The following is a 20,456-nucleotide window of genomic DNA, read 5'->3' as shown; positions in this document are numbered from 1 at the left end:
AAACACTAAACAAACTCCTCTGTCTTTCTGCACTTCTCAACTTTTAATATCATATCAGGGTGTAGTTTGTTTAAATACATAACGAATAACGCGCAAATAATTAACAACAGAAATCCAGGCCGTTCCAAGTCAATATATTTAGTCTGGCATCTGTATTTACTTACACACAATGTTTTTAAATGTCATCAAAGAGAACAAACCGACGCTACCTATTCAACCACTCTTCAATTCAACAAACACAAACCAGATACATTATTATGGAGTCGCAAACAATTCTAAAACTTATAAATCAATTACTCACCGTGTTTAGTGTTTATTTTGTAGTTCTTTCGAACTTAAAAACGACATCACAAAGTTAAACAGGTTAGCTGTCATGGCGTAAATAGCGCGGTGCCGCGACTGTATCAATTTGGTGCCCTTCGCTAAAGTCCATCATCGATCAATGATACTCTGTTACGTAAATTTAACAGTAACTAACAATTATCGTATTTTTAAATGTAGTCTGTCTTTGTATTTATCACTTGTGTGATTGTTAAATATCTTAATATTTCACCAGTATTACATCACTACTATCGATGTTTATTACTGCCTCTCGACTTTACGGAAATTCATTCAACTCTCATTGCCATTTATCCAATGAAAAAACAGAAAATGTAAATACAATGACTTAAGCAGGTGCAAAATTCGTATACGAATTTGGTAGGCCTTCAAAAACTAATCACTGTTTTATCATTCTGAAGAGGGGTACGATAGAATTATTACCTGTGGTTATTACCTCCCGAATAAGAATATGCAGGAACGAAATTTTTGCTACTACCATTTACGAATTCTGTGTCATTCAGCAGCCTTGGCTGGACAGACTACATCAATATTACAGCTATATTACCACAATAATAAAAACAATTCAATATAAGCTGTGATATTAAAACAGATGCTATAAAACATATTAAACAGTGTTATTAGTAATCTGTTCCCGGACCCCCCAAATTACAGTGAAGTAAAAACTTGGGTTGTAATAATTGGTCTGATCATGATGGTCAAATGGCAACTTTAAAACTTCCCAGCAGAAAAACAGAAAATGTTCACACCTAACGCCGCTTTCACACTATACGGTTTTGACCGTACGGCAAAAAGCCGTACGAGTTTTAGCCGTGCCTGTGTTGCTTTCACATTACACGGCTTTTTGACGTGACCAGTTGTTGGTGTCTATTCAGTTTGCTTAATGTGTGTATCAAGATGAACCGTAAACGAGTTGTTGCTTTGTGGTTGCTTCATCGTCGCCGCAAAAGAAAAGGTCGTCTTTTGTGGGTACACCCCATTAACCAGAGAAGAGACGAAGTGGGTTTATTTTATACACTCTTTGAAGATTTGAGGAACGACGGAAATAAATTCTTTAACTATTTCCGAATGTCTATTACCTCGTTTGACGAATTACATAGAAAACTAAAGGATGTGTTACAACGACAAAACACACAATTCCGCAATTGCATCCAACCTGTTCAAATGCTGGCTATCACGTTAAGGTAATTTAATACATAAAAACTAGTTCTGTTTATTTACTTATTTATTTGTGTTTTACATTTTTATTACGCTCAGATTATGAAGTAGAAAAGTCAATATCAATATCAGCAGTTGAAACCAAAGAGTTTGTAGCAGGACTGACTGTACTGTCACTTTGTGGCGACAGGCTCTCTGCAAAAACGTTGTAGAACTGCGTTGTTGATGGTGGGCCTTCATGGCTACTTGTGGAAGGCGAAGGGTATGGTGGTGGCACTTTATTAATTCGTTGATAAGAACTGCGACCTTGAGAAGTCTGTAATGGTTGTTCGAGAAAAGTAGTTGGGTTTGGTGCAGCTGGAGGAGGACGAATCTGATGCGTATGGTAAGAGGATATTGGAGCAGCATTTTCCATAGGTGAATAAGAATAAGCTTGAAATCTATTATTATAGGGCATGGGAGGTGTGTAATGGGTAAATGGAGGAGGTTGAGCTGTCAATATATTTCTCCTTTCATATATATTTTCTATAACTTTGAGGACTCCCATCTGAAACTGAAGATAATCCTGTTCATCAAATTTTTCCAGATGAGGCTTCAGACTAAGTAAAAATGACATTTTGCTGCAAGGTTTGTCTTCTTCCAGAGCTCGTAATATTTTCATTTCGATTGCATCAGGTTTTCTATGTTTTCTGTTTGTATGGCACTCGCTTTTGGATGTTTGTTGTGTGGGTGCTGTATCAAATGGCCCAGAAACATTCTCAGTATTTTCGACGGAGCCCTGCGTTTCTATATCTTCTTCCAGTCTGGCGGTGCGTTCCGATTGAAAACTGTCCTCCGTCTCTCGAGCATCATACAGCTTTTTTAGAAACTGCAGCTGATCAGAATATACATACTTTTTCTTTTTCTTTGCTGCTGAGCCACTTTTTTTCGCAGCTTGAATTTTTATGTTTGACTTCACAAAGGAGTCTCGTAGATTGGTCCACCTCCGTATTACTTCTATACCTACATCAAAAGGAAACAAAACTGTATGAAAACATTTTAATTTTGTATAGAAAAAAGCAAAACTGTAACAAAAAATGTCCACTGCAAACTAAATGTCACTGATTTTTTTTCGTTTTGTTCAGGTATCTGGCAAGCGGTTGTTCCTTCACTGACTTACATTTCCAGTACAGAATTGGGATTTCTACAGCAAGTAAAGTGGTTAATGATGTATGCACAGCAATTTGGTCATCACTGCGGGAAGAATGTATACAAAGACCGACCAAAGAGGTATGGGAATCAATAGCGGCTGGATTTGAACGTACTGCTAATTTCCCCCACTGCTTAGGAGCGGTGGATGGAAAACATATCCGTCTTACTGCCCCATTTAATAGCGGATCAATGTACTTCAATTACAAAGAATACTTTTCTGTGGTTCTGATGGCTGTAGCGGATTCCAACTACAGGTTCATTTATGTCGACGTAGGAAGTTATGGCAAAGACTGTGACTCTTCAGTGTTCAGACGGTCCAGTTTATGGAAGTCAATAGAAAGTAATTCCCTGGAATTTCCAGACGTCCAATGTCTGCCTGGTACGGAAGGTCCAAAAGTACCCTACTTCTTCGTGGGAGACGCAGCATTTGGCCTACACACGCATTTGCTCCGGCCTTTTGGGGGAACAAACTTGACAGTTGAGAAACGTGTATTTAATTACCGTTTGTGCAGAGCAAGGAGGTATGTGGAATGTGCTTTTGGCATCCTCACCAATAAGTGGCGGTTGTTTCACCGACCTTTAAATGTTCATCCAGATTTTGCAGTAAAAATGGTTAAAGCTTGCATTGTTTTACACAATTTTGTACGTCAGAGAGATGGATTTATAATTGAAGACACCACATCCTTCACTGGTTTGGAAGACTTAGCCCAAGATGCCAACATAAGAGGAGGACTGACAGCCAACGCCATAAGGAACACTCTTTGTAAATATTTTATGACAAATGCTGGAAGCGTGTCATGGCAGATGTCAAAGATATAAATTAACAAGCCTTTTCCTTTTTGTAGATTGTTTGTGAAAGCCTGCGACTGTATAGTAAATAGTTTTCTTTATAAATAAATTACTGCTACCACTCACGTTTTTAATCGTTTTGTTTATATTTTGTACGACGCGTTTCGGGAAATAATTCCGATCTTCAAGTGCGTTTTTTTCTCTAAGTTTTCATTATGTGTAGTGTTTTTTTATTTGTGAGGTCTTGTGCGTGTTTCTCTTATAAATTACAGTAAAGAAAACAGAATGCAAGACCTGACACATAAAAAGACACCACACATGATGAAAACTTAGAGAAAAACGCACTTAAGGATGGGAATTATTTCCCGAAACGCGTCGTGCAAAATATAAACAAAACAAAAAAAACGTGACTGGTAGCAGTAATTTACTTATAAACAAACGATTTACTTTTAGAATAAAATTTATAACGTTAAATAAAAACTGTTTAAAACGTATTAAATGTAATATTAATATATTAAATAAATACTTACCAAACGCATTTTTATCTTTGTCTTCCATCTCATCAAAATCTTGCTTCAGTGCTACGCAAACTTCCCGCCAAGCATTCTTTGTAGCAATACGATCTCTATACGCATCTAGAGTTTTGTCCCACAGAACAGGTCTTACTTCCACCAAGGTTATCAAAAGTTCAGTATCAATTTCATCCATTCTTCTACACTTTTCAGTAAACAAGAATAAACACAAATGAATAAAACGACACTACAACGAACTAGTCGACGCCGTACGGCTCAAAACCGTCCAGTGTGAAAGCATGCACTTAGTCACGTAGGCCACTGTTGTCGAACTTGCCGTACGGCGACCGTCTGTTGTAGTGGCAAGACACGGCTGCAGCACGGCACGGCAGCGGCATTTTGCCGTCGCCGTATAATGTGAAAGGCGCCATACATTTCTTCACACCTACAGCCGTACGGCTTTTTGCCGTACGGTCAAAACCGTATAGTGTGAAAGCGGCGTAAGCAAAACGTATTAGAACAAAAAATATTGGATCTGCTAGTTTGTTTATACATTGTTTACACCGTGAACAATGGGAGGAAATATACCAGGCTGACACAATAATGAGAAATGAAAGTCATTCCTGAACGTACTTTTCAAACAGCTTTAAGTCTGCTTTCCCCAAATACAGACTAAAATCAGACCAACTAGTAGTGAAAGGAAAGAATGGTTAACAACTGGCATTAAAGTATCATGTGTCGAAAAAAGGGATCTGTATGTAGAACAGGGAACTAGTGCAACCCCCACAGTGAAATTACATTACAAGAAATACTGCAAAATTCTAACACACTTAATAAGGAAGGCCAAACACATGCACTATGCACAGAAAATTAGCTATTCAAACAACAAAGTAAACACTATATGGAACATTACAAAAAAGTGAGTGCATTGCTTACTACAATAAACAAAATTAATGCATTCCATAAATACAAAATACGAGCTAAAAATGTTCATAGTAACAAATAGATTTTATAACTGAAGAGTATGTGAGTCTGAAAAAGTCAAATTATTTGCTTTTACTGATGTAAGATGATTGTATTTTCATGTAAGATTGTGAACAACTTAAATATTACAAATTCCATTGTAACTAGCCCAGCGATGAATTGACTACATGCATACCATGTAGATTGTTAATGGAGGAATAAAGTGATTGAAAGGAACTGAATTGACCAAATGTAGAACTTCAGTTTAAAAGCACAACTCCTAAGGAAACTGAAAAAAATCATAAAATTACTTAAAAGCTCATAACCCTCTGGATATGATGGTGTATCAATAAGGATTTTAAAATCATATGTAGATAGACACGAAGTCCGTGACTACCACAGTAGTACAAGTTTATATGCCAACTAGCTCCACAGATGATGAAGAGACTGATGAAATGATTGACGAGACAAAATAAATTATTCAGACAGTGAAGGGAGACGAAAATTTAATAGTCATGTGTGACTGGAATTTGATATTAGGAAACGGAAGAGAAGAAACACACTAGGTGAATATGGAATGGGGGTAAGAAATGAAAGAGGAAGCCACCTGGTAGAATTTTGCACAGAGCATAACTTAATCATAGCTAACACTTGGTTCAAGAATCTTGAAAGAAAGTTGTATACATGGAAGAGGCCTGGAGATGCTGGAAGGTTTCAGATAGATTATATAATGGTAAGACAGAGCCTTAGGAACCATTTTTTAAATTGTAAGACATATCCACGGCAGATGTGGACTCTGACCACAATCTGTTGGTTATGAACTGTAGATTAAAACTGAAGAGACTGCAAAAAGGTGGAAATTTAAGGAGATGGGACCTGGATAAACTGACAGAACCAGAGGTTTTAGAGAGTTTCAAAGACAGCATTAGCGAACAATTGACAAAAACAGGTGAAAGCAATACAGTAGAAGAAGAATGGGTAGTTCTGACAGTTGAAATAGTGAAGGCAGCAGTGCTAGTAGAAATCCTTGGGTAACAGAAGAGATATTGAATTTAACTGATGAAAGAAGAAAATACAAAAATGCAGTAAATGAAGTACGAGAAAAGGAATACAAACGTCTCAAAAACGAGATCAATGAGAAGTGCAAAATGGCTACGCAGGGATGGCTAGAGGACAAATGTAAGTATGTAGAGGCTTATCTCACTAGGGGTAAGATAGATACTGCCTACAGGAAAATTAAAGAGACCTTTGGAGATAAGAGAACCACTAGTATGAATATCAAGAGCTCAGATGGAAACCCCATTCTAAGCAAAAAAAGGGAAGGCAGAAAGGTGGAAGGAGTATATAGAGGGTCTATTCAAGAGCGATGTACTTGAGGACAATATTATGGAAATAGTAGAGCATGTAGATGAAGAAGAAATGGGAGATATGATACTGCATGAAGAGTTCGACAGAGCACTGAAAGATCTAAATCGAAACAAGGCCGCAGGAGTAGACAACATTCCATTAGAACTACTGATAGCCTTGGGAGAGTCAGCCCTGACAAAACTCTACCATCTGGTGAGCAAGACGTATTAGACAGGCGAAATACCCTCAGACTTCAAGAAGAATATAATAATTCCAATCCCAAAGAAAACAGGTGTTGACAGATGTGAAAATTACTGAACCATCACTTTAATAAGTCACGGCTACAAAATACTAACAAGAACTCTTTACAGATGAATTGAAAAACTGGTAGAAGCCAACCTCATGGAAGATAAATTTGGATTCCTTAGAAATATTGGAATACGTGAGGCAATACTGACCCTAGAACGTATCTTAGAAGATAGATTAAGGAAAGGCAAACCTACGTTTCTAGCATTTGTAGACTTAGAGAAAGCTTTTGACAATGTTGACTGGAATACTGTCTTTCAAATTCTGAAGGTGGCAGGGGAAAAATACAGGGAGTGAAAGACTATTTATAATTTGTAAAGAAACCAGATGGCAGTTATAAGAGTTGAGGGGCATTAAAGGGAAGCAGTGGTTGACTTGCCAGTGAGAGAGGGTTGTAGTCTATATCCAATGTTATTCAATCTGTATATTGAGCAAATAGTAAATGAAACAAAAAAAGTTTGGAGTAGGAATTAAAATCCATGGAGAAGAAATAAAAACTTTGAGGTTCGCCGATGACATTGCAAATCTGTCTGAGACAGCAAACGACCTGGAAGAGCAGTTGAACAGAATGGACAGTGTCTTGAAAGGAGGATATAAGATGAACATCAACAGAAGCAAAACTAGGATAATGGAATGTAGTCGAATTAAGTCGGGTGATGCTGAGGGAATTAGATTAGGAAATGAGACACTTAAAGTAGTAAAGGAGTTTTGCTATTTGGGGAGAAAAATAACTGATGATGGTCGAAGTAGAGAGGACATAAAATGTAGACTGGCAATGGCAAGGAAAGCGTTTCTGAAGAAGGGAAATTTGTTAACATGAAGTATAGATTTAAGTGTCAGGAAGTCGTTTCTGAAAGTATTTGTATGGAGTGTAGCCATGTATGGAAGTGAAACATGGACGATAAATAGTTTGGACAAGAAGAGAATAAAAGCTTTCGAAATGTGGTGCTACAGAAGAATGCTGAAGATTAGATGGGTAAATGACATAACTAATGAGGAGGTACTGAATAGAATTGGGGAGAAGTGGAGTTTGTGGCACAACTTGACTAGAAGAAGGGATCGGTTGGTAGGACATGTTCTGAGGCATCAAGGGATCACCAATTTAGTATTGGAGGGCAGCGTGGAGGGTAAAAATCGTAGAGGGAGACCAAGAGATGAATACACCAAGCAGATTCAGAAGGATGTAGGTTGCAGTAGGTACTGGGAGATGAAGAAGCTTGCACAGGACAGAGTAGCATGGAGAGCTGCATCAAACCAGTCTCTGGACTGAAGACCACAACAACAACAACATGCAGGCTTAATCAGTCACATATTGTGCTATTTGTGTAACAAGTCAATGAAAGGTGGGGTATTTATAGATAGACAAAAAAATGCGATAGTGATACCAGTCGACAAATGTGGATTGAAGAAAGTAGTATCCAACTCTCGGCGCAGCTCTGTGCTGCCGGTGTTCTTAAAGGTGTTTGAAAAAACAACTTATGATCGGATTTATAGCCACACTATAAAAAATGGCTTACTGATACCTACACAGTTTGGCTTTCAGAAGGGATTCTCCACAGAGAGAGCTATATTACATCGGCACTGTTAGCTGCTCCATGCACAAGACATGCTTTGTTAGTGCTGCAGATGTTTGTGATTACATACACTATACCGTTAATCTTCCGCACTCAAGTGCTGAAGTCACAGAATCAGCTAAGTAAAAACTCAGTGCGTAATTCACTTCGGAATTTTTGTTTGTGTGAGACCGCATGTGCCATAATTGTGTGACAGTTTGAAATTCTAGATTCTTATATTTTACTGTTTGCATCAGTTCTCCATAATCATTCATTGATTGTATTAGTACTCTTTTGTACATTGAGATGTTGTGATATTTAGAACAGCTACTACAGTCGCGATAAACTTGTACTGTTATTGTCAATTCGAGCCTTAAATTTATTTGTGCGCTTTTAAAATTTTTGAGGACAATAGGAATATTCTTGTTCAAAACAATCATTCTCTAATTTCATTGCATGGTTGCATGAGAAATAGTTCTTTTTGTTTGGACGCTTATAAAAATAAATTTTTCGAAAAATTTTCGTAAGTTGTTGATAACTTATTTCGTAGCAAATGAGCTCTTGTAATTCACAGTTACTATGAAAAAAATAGATCACACCAAATTTAACTGAACATCAACACAAATAGACCATCTAAAATTTTTGAGAATTTTCAGATGTTACCCTTGTCCTGTGCATAATCAAATTCGTTGTAAATGGGAGTTATGATTTAGTAAATGTGACAGATATTGTAACTAATATAATGTACTACATCTAGTTTTCCCTTCAAGAGGAGTAGGGCCTACATATTAAGTCAGATGTAGGCGATATAAATATAAAAAACTTGAATACTTCGTTTATTTTCATTCTAGTGTGTCATATAGGCTCATATCGTGGGGTAGCGCGTCAAACTGCTCGAAAGTTTTTACAGTGGAAAAGCGTATAATAAGACTCATTTGTGGTGTAAATTCAGGAAAATCTTATAGAGACGTGTTTGAGGATCTAGGTATCCTAAACAGAGCTTCTGAGTATATTTAATCCTTAATGAAATTTGTTTTAATCCTTAATGAAATTTGTCTTCCCCCCATGAACCATGGACCTTGCCGTTGGTGGGGAGGCTTGCATGCCTCAGTGATACAGATGGCCGTACTGTAGGTACAACCACAACGGAGGGGTATCTGTTGAGAGGCCAGACAAACGTGTGGTTCCTGAAGAGGGGCAGCAGCCTTTTCAGTAGTTGCAAGGGCAACAGTCTGGATGATTGACTGATCTGGCCTCGTAACAATAACCAAAACGGCATTGCTGTGCTGGTACTGCGAACGGCTGAAAGCAAGGGGAAACTACGGCCGTAATTTTTCCCGAGGGCATGCAGCTTTACTGTATGATTAAATGATGATGGCGTCCTCTTGGGTAAAATATTCCGGAGGTAAAATAGTCCCCCATTCGGATCTCCGGGCGGGGACTACTCAAGAGGATGTCGTTATCAGAAGAAAGAAAACTGGCGTCCTACGGATCGGAGCGTGGAATGTCAGATCCCTTAATCGGGCAGGTAGGTTAGAAAATTTAAAAAGGGAAATGGATAGGTTAAAGTTAGATATAGTGGGAATTAGTGAAGTTCGGTGGCAGGAGGAACAAGACTTCTGGTCAGGTGACTACAAGGTTATAAACACAAAGTCAAATAGGGGTAATGCAGGAGTAGGTTTAATAATGAATAGGAAAATAGGAATGCGGGTAAGCTACTACAAACAGCATAGTGAACGCATTATTGTGGCCAAGATAGACACGAAGCCCACGCCTACTACAGTAGTACAAGTTTATATGCCAACTAGCTCTGCAGATGACGAAGAAATTGAAGAAATGTATGATGATATAAAAGAAATTATTCAGATAGTGAAGGGAGACGAAAATTTAATAGTCATGGGTGACTGGAATTCGAGTGTAGGAAAAGGGAGAGAAGGAAACGTAGTAGGTGAATATGGATTGGGGCTAAGAAATGAAAGAGGAAGCCGCCTGGTAGAATTTTGCACAGAGCACAACTTAATTATAGCGAACACTTGGTTTAAGAATCATGATAGAAGGTTGTATACATGGAAGAACCCTGGAGATACTAAAAGGTATCAGATAGATTATATAATGGTAAGACAAAGATTTAGGAACCAGGTCTTAAATTGTAAGACATTTCCAGGGGCAGATGTGGACTCTGACCACAATCTATTGGTTATGACCTGTAGATTAAAACTGAAGAAACTGCAAAAAGGTGGGAATGTAAGGAGATGGGACCTGGATAAACTGAAAGAACCATAGGTTGTACAGAGTTTTAGGGAGAGCATAAGGGAACAATTGACAAGAATGGGGGAAAGAAATACAGTAGAAGAAGAATGGGTAGCTTTGAGGGATGAAGTAGTGAAGGCAGCAGAGGATCAAGTAGGTAAAAAGACCAGGACTCTTAGAAATCCTTGGGTATATATTGAATTTAATTGATGAAAGGAGAAAATATAAAAATGCAGTTAATGAAGCAGGCAAAAAGGAATACAAACGTCTCAAAAATGAGATCGACAGGAAGTGCAAAATGGCTAAGCAGGCATGGCTAGAGGACAAATGTAAGGATGTAGAGGCTTATCTCACTAGGGGTAAGATAGATACTGCCTACAGGAAAATTAAAGAGACCTTTGGAGATAAGAGAACCACTTGTATGAACATCAAGAACCCAGTTCTAAGCAAAGAAGGGAAAGCAGAAAGGTGGAAGGAGTATATAGAGGGACTATACAAGGGCGATGTACTTGAGGACAATATTATGGAAATGGAAGAGGATGTAGATGAAGATGAAATGGGAGATACGATACTGCGTGAAGAGTTTGACAGAGCACTGAAAGACCTGAGTCGAAACAAGGCTCCCAGAGTAGACAACATTCCATTGGAACTACTGACGGCCTTGGGAGAGCCAGTCCTGACAAAACTCTACCATCTGGTGAGCAAGATGTATGAAACAGGCGAAATACCCTCAGACTTCAAGAAGAATATAATAATTCCAATCCCAAAGAAAGCAGGTGTTGACAGATGTGAAAATTACCGAACAATCAGTTTAATAAGCCACAGCTGCAAAATACTAACACGAATTCTTTACAGACGAATGGAAAAACTAGTAGAAGCCGACCTCGGGGAAGATCAGTTTTGATTCCGTAGAAATACTGGAACACGTGAGGCAATACTGACGTTACGACTTATCTTAGAAGAAAGATTAAGGAAAGGCAAACCTACGTTTCTAGCATTTGTAGACTTAGAGAATGCTTTTGACAATGTTGACTGGAATACTCTCTTTCAAATTCTAAAGCTGGCAGGGGTAAAATACAGGGAGCGAAAGGCTATTTACAATTTGTACAGAAACCAGATGGCAGTTATAAGAGTCGAGGGACATGAAAGGGAAGCAGTGGTTGGGAAGGGAGTGAGACAGGGTTGTAGCCTCTCCCCGATGTTATTCAATCTGTATATTGAGCAAGCAGTAAAGGAAACAAAAGAAAAATTCGGAGTAGGTATTAAAATCCATGGAGAAGAAATAAAAACCATGAGGTTTGCCGATGACATTGTAATTCTGTCAGAGACAGCAAAGGACCTGGAAGAGCAGTTGAACGGAATGGACAGTGTCTTGAAAGGAGGATATAAGATGAACATCAACAAAAGCAAAACGAGGATAATGGAATGTAGTCGAATTAAGTCAGGTGATGCTGAGGGAATTAGATTAGGAAATGAGACACTTAAAGTAGTAAAGGAGTTTTGCTATTTGGGGAGCAAAATAACTGATGATGGTCGAAGTAGAGAGGATATAAAATGTAGACTGGCAATGGCAAGGAAAGCGTTTCTGAAGAAGAGAAATTTGTTAACATCGAGTATAGATTTTAGTGTCAGGAAGTCGTTTCTGAAAGTATTTGTATGGAGTGCAGCCATGTATGGAAATGAAACATGGACGGTAAATAGTTTGGACAAGAAAAGAATAGAAGCTTTCGAAATGTGGTGCTACAGAAGAATGCTGAAGATTAGATGGGTAGATCACATAACTAATGAGGAAGTATTGAATAGGATTGGGGAGAAGAGAAGTTTGTGGCACAACTTGACCAGAAGAAGGGATCGGTTGGTAGGACATGTTCTGAGGCATCAAGCGATCACCAATTTAATATTGGAGGGCAGCGTGGAGGGTAAAAATCGTAGGGGGAGACCAAGAGATGAATGCACTAAGCAGATTCAGAAGGATGTAGGTTGCAGTAGGTACTGGGAGATGAAGAAGCTTGCACAGGATAGAGTAGCATGGAGAGCTGCATCAAACCAGTCTCAGGACTGAAGACCACAACAACAACAACAATGAAATTTGTTGCAAATAATAAATATGTCTCTATTTCCGACTACAGCTCTATGCATACGAGGGTTGGAACTTTAATAGTGACAACTATTTGTTTACAGCTCGTACAAAGTAGATACGTGTTTCAAAGTTTTACTGACCTTCAAAGTAGTCACGAGCATTGTGTATAACCCGTTTCCAGCGATGTGGAAGTCGTAGGATACTCTTAGTAGCGCCATTTGTGCTGACAGTTCGAGCGGCGCAGTCCATTGCCCAACGAATCTGTAGCAGTTCTGAAGCGAATGCCGTGAAGTGTTTCCTTCAGTTTAGAAATCGAGTTGAACTCGCGAGGGCTTAAGTCAGGGGAGTGCAGTAGGTTTGTATAACACTTAGCAACCCCCTCTGTCAAAGAAATCAGTAACAGCTTGCACTGTACGTACTTGAGCATCGTCCTGCAAAATGATGCTCAGGTCCTGCAGAAAGTGTCATCACTTCCGTCTCTAAGCTGGTCGTAGGTTGTGTTCCAAAAATGAACAGCATAGAGACAGAAGTGATGAAACTTTCTGCAGGACCTGAGCATCATTTTGCAGGACAATGCTCAAGCACGTACAGTGCAAGCTGTTACTGATTTGTTTGACTAATGGGGCTGCTAAGTGCTATACCAACTACTGCACTCCCCTGACTTAAGCCCTAGTGAGTTCAGCTTGATTTCTAAACTGAAGGAAACACTTCACGGCATTCGCTTCAGAACTTCTACAAATACGTCGGGCAGTAGACCGTGCCAATCGAACTGTCAACACAACTGGCACTGCTAAGAGTATCCTAAGACTTCCACATCGCTGGCAAAGGGTTATACACAATGATGGTGACTACTTTGAAGGTCAGTAAAATTTCGAAACATGTATCTATTTTGTACAAGCTGTAAATAAATAGTTGCCACTATTAAAGTTCCAGCCTTTGTAGTATCAATACCAGGAATAAATACATAAAGCCCTAAAAATCACTTGCCTTGGTCCAAAAACGTATCCAGTAGTTAGGAACACATATTTTCAATACATTGCCAGCAACCATTAAATACTTGGTTTAACATAGAGTTTGAAAGATTTTTTGGTAGGTAATTCTTTCTACTCTATAGATGAATATCGTAATAGGAAGACCAGCTTAAGTAAAAATGTCTGTTAGATTTCAGTTTTGACAGCACTTGGTCACAACAGTCAGGATTAGGTACTTCGTGTATGATAAATGTACTAAAAGTGAATAACTACATTTCATTCTGACAGTGTTACTGTAGTGTATTCACATATCTTGACAATATCCTAACAAATGCTCAGGGAAGTGACAATTATATTCAAATGTTCTATGTCTTTTTTGTTATACTTTCTGACATGTTCCACACTCACAGGAATCATCTCATTTTTGGATCTGTAGAACGAAAACTGAATCTAATCTGATCTAATCCACATTTATCGTAAGTAACTCTATTCTCATGTTTGTTAGTGAGTACAATTAATCTCAAAAAGTTTTAGGAAATAAGTGACATTTACTGCTGGTTTTTCTGTTGCCACAACAAAATTCTGTTTATATTTATTTGTTTCAACTCTTATAAGGTATTAGTAATTTTTTAGCTCAGGTGAGGAGCTAGGGCCCTGTGTGTGGGTGGGCAGTGCACATTCCTCTAGGCCTGGGCAGAGCCAAAAAACGTGAGCAGGACTTACATATGATACATCCCAACAACTCAGTACTGCAGGTGACACAAACGTGACAGAATTGTGTCCCAGAACGATTCAAGGAAAAAATCATACAACTCAGGCAAAAAAGGGACATCCAAGCACAAGTAGCAGCGATAATAAGAAGCCTTCAAGAAAGCCTCCAACATCTCACGCAGAATTCTCTTCAGACGAAGACGAACGCCAAACGAACGAAACAGACATCGACCAGTCACAACCCTTGGAGATCCAAGATGGTCAACCAGGGACCGAGAAGCTATTTCAAACCATTCGTCACAAGAAAAGCAACTGAAAACGGAAACAGTTCTTGGAAATGCCATCTGCCAGCAAGAAAACCACACAAATACCAGCAGAAATAAATCTGAACTGCTTCAAACCACAGATGCGTATGTTGCAGAAACTCAATCAGGACCATCCACTTCAACCAATGACCAGCCACCTTCAAAAGTCAAAATTCCACCGATAACGTTCCATTCTAGAGGAAAATACCTTGAACTTTATGCCACCCTCAAACAGAAAATAACTATATCTGTAAAAGAAATATATAAAAATGACCAAATCAAATACCACTCTTACTCCCTAGATGAACAACGAGCTGCACTCCAGTTCTTTCAAGAGATAGAGAGGCCGTTATGTACCTCTATGTCGGCAGCAGACAGAAAACGACAAGTTGTTATCAAATGGATACCTAATGGCGTTCTGGAAGAAGAACTTCATGAAGAACTCAAGGACAAATTCAGTGTCATATTTGTGCATAAATTCAGGAGACGAGACCAGCACACATAACAGCTCATTCCACAACTCACATACGGCCTCACACTGCCCTAAGAACCTCAAAATGCAACATGTGATATAAAATACATATTTAATACAAGAGTAAAAGTAGAAGATTACAAATCAAACTATGGCCCTGCACAATGCAACCGCTGTCAGAAGTTCTTTCATACAGCAAATTATGGTTCAACGTCGAAAAGATGTGTCAGATGTGGAGATAATCGCCATTCTAAGAACTGCATACATCTTCTTCACAAATCACCTAATGTGCTTATTGCAATCAATTAAGACATCCAGCTTCCTGGATAGGATACAAAGAGTATCAGAAAGCAATCATATCATACTAGCTACCACCACAAACAACGAAGAAACAATAACCCTAGCCCACAGCAACAAGATTCCAATTCCAAACAGAAGTCTTCCCGCTACTAAGAACGTCCTTCGGAAATCGCAGCAACAATTCGTACCAGGACAGAACCGTACAGCGAAGCGACGTCATAAGACAGAAAAGGAATGAAGGAGGACAAAACCAGCAATCTGAAAGATCTCTGGGACTATCAAAAACTATAAAAGAACTCACCTAAATGGGATATATTTTCTCCGTCTTTAACAGACGCAGCCTCATACCTACAATAATGGGTATAGCAAGAAAATTCAACACTTCAACTGACCTTCTTCCAAAATTCTAGTTTTGATAGAAGATATGATGATGATCTTCTCCTACAAGTGATGGATCATATGCATCGATTGAAGAAACACCTCACACTTTGCATACACAACGGAAATGGCATTGAGAATAACAAAACAGAAGTCAGAGATTTCATTGAACGCCACAGAGTCGGTGCTATGTTTCTAGCAGAAACTTATCTAAGTCCAACCCTGGAATTCAGAATTAAAAACTGATTGGTTATCGTACTGACAGACCTAACAGAACAGGAGCAGGTGCCACAATATTTTTGCAGTCCTCACTCACACACAGCTATGAAACCATTCCACAGCTAACGTCCCTAGAAGCGACAGCAGTGGCTATAGGAACGTCTAATGGGACAGTTACGTTGACAGCCGCTTACCTACAAGCAGGAATTGATCTTGAAGCTGATGATTTCATCACACTATTCGATCGTTTCGAGAAAATTTCGCTTTGAGAAGACTGAGTGGAAGCATACAGCATGAAACTCAAGTCAAGAGAATGCAAGAGGAAGGCACCTTCACGACCTCGAAGAACTGCTCCAAGCAGCAACTACTGGACCAGAAGAACCAACATATACCAGTAAAACAGAACCATAGACCAAATGTGTTGGGTGTAGGAATAGTCAAGAACATCAGCCCGCGCACCAACTTAAGAACCACCAGATTTGGCATCAAATCACAAACCCATTCTCGGCCCTACTTCACGAGCAATTGATCCAGCAAGGCCATCAACAAAAACAAGTGGTTTCGGGTCAATCCCATCATTGACTACATAGGAATATTAGACCAACAGAAAGCGTCATCACAACGGAACTTAATGATCGAACAATTGAGACACCATCATTGAAAATCAGAAGAGCAGAAGGACAAGCTTCAACAATAACAATTTCTGTGAATCCATACTATGAAGCGTTTCCGCCTGCACTTCAAGGTCACAAAAATTTGAAGAAAAGAGCCAGGAAACAACGTCAATAATCCTGTAAGCCAGCTTATAGTGAGAAATGAAGCAGTTGTCAAGACAATTCACTAGAAGGGCCAGAAAATGGCGCTCTGAGCTGTGGGAAGATCGAAGGTCAACCCTACAACAACGATGGCGAGATGAATGGCATTCGAAACCCACATAAACCAAACAGGACTCTACTGTGCTGCAGTTGATTCACGTCTGACCCCTGGAAAATGCCAAGTTATACGCCGCAACGTTCGAAGAACAAAATATTATTAACATAAACTATATCGAAAATGACCAGATGGAGGCGAATGGAATAGTAGAATCGGCCAACTAAATACGCAACGCCAAATGAAGAGACCACCCAGAACCGAGTTGAAACGAATCACCAAGAACCCTAGTACCAACTCAGCACGTGAACTGATGGCGTAAGTAGCGATTACGTCAAACATTTGCCACGGAAGCCACTAGTATTGCTAACTAATATTTTCAACAACTGTTAAATTAACGAACATTTTCCCTCCAAATGGAAAACGTCAAAAGTAGTGACAATTACCAAACCAGACAAAGACTTCCAAGACCCAAGAGCTATATGCCCATAAGCCAATTATGAACATTTGAGATGATATTACTGGCGAGTATCCGATCACCGTTATTGGACAACAACAGCATACGCCCCAAACAATTCGTATATCAACAGAAACTGTCAGCAGAGATACAATTCCTCCGCATATCGGAATACCAGGCTCATAATATGAACATCTCAACGTACACAGCTAGGTTCGACAAGTGTGGAGAGATAAACTAATCACAAAACTGAAAGACAATACAGAGACTCGGAGTCATAGACAGCTTTTAACGGACTGAAGGTTTTATGAACAAATCGATGCAAAAAGATAGGACAGCAAGACACAAACTGAAGGAATTCCGCAAGACTTGATAGTTTCGCCCATTCTGTTCACCATATACACTCCTGGAAAAAAGAAGACATTGACACCGGTGTGTCAGACCCACCATACTTGCTCCGGACACTGCGAGAGGGCTGTACAAGCAATGATCACACGCACGGCACAGCGGACACACCAGGAACCGCGGTGTTGGCCGTCGAATGGCGCAAGCTGCGCAGCATTTGTGCACCGCCGCCGTCAGTGTCAGCCAGTTTGCCGTGGCATACGGAGCTCCATCGCAGTCTTTAACACTGGTAGCATGCCGCGGCAGCGTGGACGTGAACCGTATGTGCAGTTGACGGACTTTGAGCGAGGGCGTATAGTGGGCATGCGGGAGGCCGGGTGGACGTACCGCCGAATTGCTCAACACGTGGGGCGTGAGGTGAGGTCTCCACAGTACATCGATGTTGTCGCCAGTGGTCGGCGGAAGGTGCACGTGCCCGTCGACCTGGGACCGGACCGCAGCGACGCACGGATGCACGCCAAGACCGTAGGATCCTACGCAGTGCCGTAGGGGACCGCACCGCCACTTCCCAGCAAATTAGGGACACTGTTGCTCCTGGGGTATCGGCGAGGACCATTCGCAACCGTCTCCATGAGAAGCTGGGCTACTGTCCCGCACACCGTTAGGCCGTCTTCCGCTCACGCCCCAACATCGTGCACCCCGCCTCCAGTGGTGTCGCGACAGGCGTGAATGGAGGGACGAATGGAGACGTGTCGTCTTCAGCGATGAGAGTCGCTTCTGCCTTGGTGCCAATGATGGTCGTATGAGTGTTTGGCGCCGTGCAGGTGAGCGCCACAATCAGGACTGCATTCGACCGAGGCACACAGGGCCAACACCCGGCATCATGGTGTGGGGAGCGATCTCCTACACTGGCCGTACACCACTGGTGATCGTCGAGGGGACACTGAATAGTGCACGGTACATCCAAACCGTCATCGAACCCATCGTTCTACCATTCCTAGACCGGCAAGGGAACTTGCTGTTCTAACAGGACAATGCACGTCCGCATGTATCCCGTGCCACCCAACGTGCTCTAGAAGGTGTAAGTCAACTACCCTGGCCAGCAAGATCTCCGGATCTGTCCCCCATTGAGCATGTTTGGGACTGGATGAAGCGTCGTCTCACGCGGTCTGCACGTCCAGCACGAACGCTGGTCCAACTGAGGCGCCAGGTGGAAATGGCATGGCAAGCCGTTCCACAGGACTACATCCAGCATCTCTACGATCGTCTCCATGGGAGAATAGCAGCCTGCATTGCTGCGAAAGATGGATATACACTGTACTAGTGCCGACATTGTGCATGCTCTGTTGCCTGTGTGTATGTGCCTGTGGTTCTGTCAGTGTGATCATGTGATGTATCTGACCCCAGGAATGTGTCAATAAAGTTTCCCCTTCATGGGACAATGAATTCACGGTGTTCTTATTTCAATTTCCAGGAGTGTATATATATGAATGATTTTCTAAAACTGCAGAACAACCCACGAGTGCAGTATGCAGATGACACAGCACTCATTTCTAGCAGCAGACAACTCAACACTGCATAAGCAGTCTTCACCTTCAACTAGACATCTTTCAACACCGAGCAACTGATAACACCAAGATTAACTCCCTGAGAACAAAAGCTACCTTCAAATGGCTCTGAGCACTATGGGACTTAACTTCTAAGGTCGTAAGTCCCCTAGAACTTAGAACTACTTAAACCTAACTAACCTAAGGACATCACACACATCCATGCCCGAGGCAGGATTCGAACCTGCGACGGTAGCAGCCGCGCGGTTCCAAAAAAAAGCTACCTTCTTTACTCGCCGACGACCAGTATTAGAAAACTGATAACGAACAAGAAAAAGCAAACTAGGCATATTGGTGTCCCACTCTATAAAAAGCTGACATACATCGAGGTAACAAAATTCATGGGATGCCTCCTAATATTGTGTCGGACCGCCTTTTGCGCAGCGTAGTGCAGCATGGACTCAAAAAGTCGTCGGGAAGTCCTACACTGTATGATCAAAAGCATCTGGACACCCCCAAAACATACGTTTTCATATTAGGTCCATCGTGCTGCCACCAACTACCAGGTACTCCATATCAGTGACCTCAGTAGTCATTAGACATCGTGAGAGAGCAGAATGGGGTGCTCCATGGAATTCACAAATTTCGAATGTGGTCAGGTGAGTGGGTTTCATTTGTGTCATACGTCTGCACGCGAGATTTCAAGACTCCTAAAAATCCCTAGGTTCACTGTTTCCGATGTGATAGCGAAGTGGAAAGTGAAGGGACACGTACAGCACAAAAGCGTACAGGCCGACCTCATCTGTTGACTGACAGAGACCGCCGACAGTTGAAGAAGGTTGTCATGTGTAATAATCAGACATCTATCCAGACCGTCATGTGGGAATTCCAAACTGCTTCAGGATCCACTGCAGGCACTATGACAGTTAGGCGAGAGATGAGAAAACTTGGATTTCATGGTCGAGCGGCTGCTCATAACCCACACGTCACGCTGGTAAATGACGAACGACGCTTCGCTTGGTGTAAGGAGCGTAAACATACGACGATTGAGCAGTGGAAGAAAGTTGTATGGAGTGACGAATCACGGTACACAATGTGGCGATCCCATGGCAGGGTGTGGGTATGGCGAATGCCCAGTGAATGTCATCTGCCAGCGTGTGTAATGCCAACAGTAAAATTCGGAGACGGTGGTGTTATGGTGTGGTCGTGTTTTTCATGGAAGGGGCTTGCACTCCTTGTTGTTATGCGTGGCACTTTCACAGCAAAGGCCTACATTGATGTTTTAAGCACCTTCTTGATTATCACTGTCGAAGAGCAATTCGGGGGTGGCGATTTCATCTTTCAACACGATCGAGCACCTGTTCATAATGCACAACCTGTGGCGGATTGGTTA

General features: G+C 40.9%; 1 protein-coding gene across 1 annotated transcript in view; it reads right to left on the bottom strand.

Annotated features, from left to right (window-relative positions):
- Positions 1-520, bottom strand: part of LOC126163110 (zinc finger and SCAN domain-containing protein 2-like) — a 213,130-nt gene extending 212,610 nt beyond the window's left edge. Inside the window, exon 1 of the mRNA XM_049920033.1 lies at positions 302-520. The gene's annotated coding sequence lies outside the window, so the exon portion shown is untranslated. The remainder of the gene's footprint in view (positions 1-301) is intronic.
- Between the last annotated feature and the right edge of the window lie 19,936 nt (positions 521-20,456).

The sequence above is a fragment of the Schistocerca cancellata genome, chromosome 2, assembly GCF_023864275.1.
Source record: "Schistocerca cancellata isolate TAMUIC-IGC-003103 chromosome 2, iqSchCanc2.1, whole genome shotgun sequence".
Lineage (NCBI taxonomy): Eukaryota > Metazoa > Arthropoda > Insecta > Orthoptera > Acrididae > Schistocerca > Schistocerca cancellata.
Note: the sequence above shows the minus strand (reverse complement) of the source record. Positions and strands in the feature narration are given on the sequence as shown.